General features: G+C 36.7%; 1 long non-coding RNA gene across 1 annotated transcript; it reads right to left on the minus strand.

The window, feature by feature from the left end:
• LOC110877583 lies at positions 1-3,098 on the minus strand. The gene is made up of 3 exons (XR_004866219.1): positions 2,814-3,098; positions 340-1,356; positions 1-212 (listed from the first exon to the last, which is right to left on the minus strand). It is a non-coding gene; the product is annotated as an uncharacterized LOC110877583 (long non-coding RNA).
• Between the last annotated feature and the right edge of the window lie 2,583 nt (positions 3,099-5,681).

Below are 5,681 nucleotides of genomic sequence, written 5' to 3' on the forward strand. Positions count from 1 at the left end.
TTTCGTTCTTTAATAGACATATCAAACACATGAAGGTTCAAATGCGAAATGCCATATATTCATTAAAACGGATTTATAACGTTTTATAACATTAATACTTCAAAACCTATATGAGTTACACTATGTGACCATTCTACCCCGTACAATCCTTGCTCTCAACTCGAACTAAGTCCGCTTCACTTCAATAAATGTAGAGAAAACCCAAGCGATACCTGTGGACACCACGTACAACCAAACCATTAGTCATTAACATACCATACAACATTAAACTATATAATAGAATTTCGTAGAGCATTCTATAAAGTAATCGTGGAATTGTCCAAGCGCTTTCTTAAATACTCTTATCCAAATCCAGCTCCATTTCTTCATGAAGCCAACAATCCCATACCTACATTACATTCCAACTCAACGCACATCATTAGTAACCATAAATACTCGAGCACTTTGATAACGTTCATGCATATGTCTTAAGCATTGAACATTCATTCACACATACATTCGCACCTACATACTTATTATCATACATACATACATACATATATATATATACTTATAAATTTCCTACACTAACACGAAACAATCCGTTCATTCACTAACCGACAACCTTTAACATCATTGATATACGAAACCATCCTTAACATAACGTATGTGGCCTTAGAAAAATCATTTTTAGACAAGTCCCATACTCAAAACATCACAATTTCAGCAAAAAGCCAACAGCACGGTCCCTCGCGGGTCGCGTAAGCCATAGCTTACTATTACGCAGGGCGCGACAGCTCCACCGTAAGCTACGGTGGCTACCGTAGCTTACGGTGGCCATAAAACCCTTACGGTGAAGTGCTACTGCCTTACGGTGGCCAGAAAGACTTCAGAACCCACCGTAGCTTACGGTGGCTACCGTAAGCTACGGTAGTGCCCAACTCAACTTCCATTTTAAACATTAAAACTACCATATCCTGACCCATACACAACCAAATCATATAAAACTTGTTCCTAATGGTCCGGAAAATGTTCCCCTTACATAAATGACTAAAAATTCTTACCCAAGGTCTTAACCATAACGAATTTCATTACATTACGCAACACATTCACATAAAATTTGACCCGTTTAAACCCACCAATTTACTTTCGGCTTAAATAACAACCTTCTTCAATAATGAGGCATTATTAGCTTTGTACTTCTGATTATTACATGTTCTTTCATGATGTTTCATAAACATAAGTATTAAAATCTATTAAACCTACTAAAAAGTGAATCGAAATTCACTTACCTCGAGTACTCCAATAAGTGTATTTGTCACCTTGCCTTATCTTGACCCGTTATCCTCCTATGCTTGACCTCTCCTTGACACGTTCCTATTATCTCATTCCATTACATCCATTAAATAGTTAGTATACATAATCATACGCATCACTAATCACACTTCTATTCACGTGTCAATCGCTTAACGAGTTCAACATGTATCATAATACTACAATGCTAATCAATCTAACAATTTATCATTCCATTATCACAAAAGTCATACATGAGCTTCTAACATGCATAATTATGTATTTACATCATGTTCGTTATTCTTTCAAAACTCCATACTTAGAATGATAACATTTTCTAAGTTAGGCAACTTGCTTCATATGTTAAACATTTCATACCATTTCTTAACACCTTGGTTTTTACACATCCATTCTACTATTTTCTATCAACAACCCGTTTCGACCCGTTGGTGCAATTATATGCATAAACTAGTTGGTAAATGTTTTAGACACTTAAAACAATCAAATAACTTACTAATAATTTATTAAAATCAGTAGTTCATGATTCATACAAGTGTGCATAACAATACAACTATTTTTACTGAATATTTATACTAAAATTTGTGCAGCAACTTTCTGCGCAGCAGCTGTTCACGACACATTTTAACCCATTTATCTTCTGATTCAGTTCTTCATGTTCAAATATGAAATGATCTACACTCAGAGATCTTTCTAAGCATATAAAGATCGTAACAATCGGACATTCCTATGATTTTATATGATTTTTACAAAATCAGCACAGAAGCTGAAATGCTTCCAAACAGCTTGCTGTCAAAACAGTATTACCGACTTTGGGCACTGTTTTGGCCTGTTTAACATCCAAATTCAACAAACATGTTCAAACACAAAACGTAGTATGTGTAAATAGCTTTCTGAGCATATAAGGCTCGACCTCACAGGTCCTTCCTATGATTTTATATGATTTTTGCAAAACTGTTGCGCAACAAATTTTAATTCTAATCAGCTTTGTTACTCGATACACGTAGCATGTCATTTTGTACACAACATCATAACTAAGCACTTTTCCTACTTATAATACATGATCACCTTCATTACTATTTAATTAACATTCCATACAAGTGATAACACATACTAACCTATACTAGGCATTTCATCAAACACTTGGTGTGCGAACTACCTTCCAAACATAATGTACAAGTATTCCTCATACTTTTTCTTCCTAGTTCTTGTTTTTAATCATCCAACATACAAAATATTAATTCAATTTCATACCAAATTCAACATAACTAACAAAGATTAATCACATACAACCTAATATATGAAGAATTTAAACAAAGATTGGACATGGGTGACATACCCATGTCGCCACTTTTACTAACCCAAGTGGGTTTCATCTTCAAACATCAATTAACATCAAATCTTGTATAGTTTACATTCCATGTGATAATTCTAACATATATTCATGCTTAATTTCATTAAATTTCGTGGATTGATCAAAACCCATTCCATCAATTAGCATCAAATCATAAAATCTAACTTACCCCATGTTGGAAACCCTTAGATGATTGAGAAATCGATCACATGCATACGAATTTCATCCATAAACGCCTCCAATTGATAAGTTCTTGATGATTTGGAGAAGAAGGGTTTTCCCCTCTCCTCCCCTTTCCTGCGTCGCACACCCCACCAACACACACTGCACTTTCTTTTTTTTTTATTCCTTGTTTAGTTTCAACATTTACATAATCAGCCCTTGTATTCTTTAAGTTGTCATTCTTGTATAATTTTTCTAACTTTTTGAACTTCTTTCATTTATTTAAAACTTAACTAATCTTTTAAAACACTTAAACATTCAAAAAATCCAACATGGAGATTTTTGGGGTGTTACATTTGTTCAATTTCTACTAGGAGGTGATAGTTTTTTCCATAGACGAGCTTATATGGTGTGGTACCTATTGGTGTTTTATAAGCTATTCGAAATGCCTACAAAGCATCGTCTAGTTTGTCTGCCCATTCTTTTCAGTTTTGACCCACAGTTTTTCTAGGATTATTTTTAAATCTCGATTGGTCACTTCGGCTTCACCATTTGTTTGAGGATGATAACTAGTTGAGAGATGTGAGATACCCTGTATCGTGTTAGAGCTTTTTCCATTTGCAAGTTGCAAAAGTGAGTTCCTCTATCACTGATGAGGGCTTTTGAAGTGCCGAAAGGGAGAATAACTTTTTCAGAAATTTTACTACCACTCTTCCGTCATTGGTAGGAGGAGCTTCAGCCTCAGCCCATTTAGAAACGTAGTCAATAACCACAAGGATGCATTTGTTTCCTCTTGATGGTGGAAATGGTCCCAACAAATCCAAACCCCAAACATCGAAGATTTCACAAATGAGAATGCTATTTTGTGGCATTTCATTTCTTGCTGAGATGTTGCCTACCCTTTGACATGCGTCGCATGTTTTGATTAAGGAATAGGCATCCTTGTGTATCGTCGGCCAGCACCTTTCGTGCGGTGTTGGCTATCCTGCGATGTCCTCCACATGGTCCTTCATGACAATGGCGAAGAATTTGTCTTGCTTCACGACCATGGACGCATCGTCGAATAAGTTGGTCTGCACATATTTTTAAAAGGTATGGGTCTTCCCAAAAATAGTGTTTTACATCCGCGAAGAACTTTTTTCGTTGATGATATGACCACCCTTTGACGAGAGTGCCACTAGCAAAGTAGTTTGCGTAATCTTTGTATCAAAGTTCTTCTCTATATTCTATGATATCTAAGGATTCTGTGGGGAATTTTTCATTGATGAGCTCTTCTCGAATCTCATCCAGAGCAGGGTCTTCAAGAAGAGATAGGTGATCAGCATCAATGTTTTCATCTCCTCTTTTGTCTTTTATTTCAATGTCGAATTCTTGAAGGAGAGGAATCCATCTGATGAGATGTGGTTTAGCATCTTGTTTTTTGAAGAGGTACCGGATGGCAACATGGTCTGTGTAGACTATAGTTTTGGAGAGCACAAGATAGGAACGAAATTTATCAAATGCAAATACTACGGCTAGCAACTCTTTTTAGTGGTTGTGTAATTTTCTTGAATGTCGTTAAGGGTTCTACTAGCGTAATATATGGGATGGAAATGTTTTTCCTTTCTCTGTCCCAGGACTGCTCCGACTTCAAAATCGCTAGAATCGCACATGATTTCAAATGGTAATTTCCAATCTAGTGCAATCATTATTTGTACTTTTACTAACATATCTTTAAAGGCAAGAAACGTTATCATGCAATCCTTGTCAAAGATGAATGGGGCATCTTTTTCAAGTAGCTTGGTCAGAGGTCGAACGATTTTGGAAAAGTCTTTGATAAATCGCCTATAGAATCCAGCATGTCCTAGGAAACTTCGGATGGCTCGAACGGATGATGGAGGAGGTAGTCGGGAAATAGTATCGATCTTTGCGCGATCGACTTCCATTCCTGCGTTGGAGATTTTGTGACCGAGTACTATTCCCTCTGTGACCATAAAATGACACTTTTCCTAATTAAGGGCGAGGTTAGTCTTCTCACATCTAGATATCATTCGTTCAAGGTTATCGAGGCATTGTTCAAATGAATCACCAAAGATAGAGAAATCTTCCATGAAAACTTCAATGGTCTTTTCTATCATATCGTGGAAAATGGCCACCATGCATCGTTGGAATGTTGTAGCGGTGTTGCATAGACCAAATGGCATGCGTCGATAAGCAAAAATTTCGTAGGGACAAGTGAAGGTGGTTTTCTATTGGTCTTCCAGTGCGATAGGAATTTGGAAGTACCTAGAGAATCCATCTAGAAAACAATAGAATTTATGACCGGATAGTCTCTCTAAATTTGATCAATGAAGGGTAAAGGAAAATTGTCTTTTCTTGTGGCTTCATTGAGTCTCCTATAGTCGATGCAAACTCTCCATCTGGTGACGGTTCTTGTCGATATGAGCTCGTTTTTTCCGTTGGTCACAGCCGTCGTTCCTCCTTTTTGGTACTACTTGGACAGGACTTACCAATGGGCTATTGGAAATGGGGTAGATAAGTCTGGCGTCTAAGAGTTTGATGACTTCCTTTTTTACTACTTCTTGGACATTAGGATTAACCCGTCTTTGTGGTTGGATCACAGCTTTATAGTCGTCTTCCATTAGGATTTTATGTGTGCACATGGAAGGACTAATCACTTTGATGTCCATTAGCTGCCATGCGATTGGCGTTTTGTGTTTTTTAAGTAAATTAAGTAATTTTTCTTTTTCAAGAGATGTGAGGTACGAGGAAATGGTGATAGGAAGCTTACCTTTATTATCTAAGAATGAGTATTCTAAACCTTTCAGAAGTTCTTTGAGTTCAAGAGAAGGTGAGTCTTCAATAGATGGCTTAGACTTTGGTTCTTCATCGCGGT

This window comes from Helianthus annuus, chromosome 9, assembly GCF_002127325.2.
Source record: "Helianthus annuus cultivar XRQ/B chromosome 9, HanXRQr2.0-SUNRISE, whole genome shotgun sequence".
Taxonomy (NCBI): domain Eukaryota; kingdom Viridiplantae; phylum Streptophyta; class Magnoliopsida; order Asterales; family Asteraceae; genus Helianthus; species Helianthus annuus.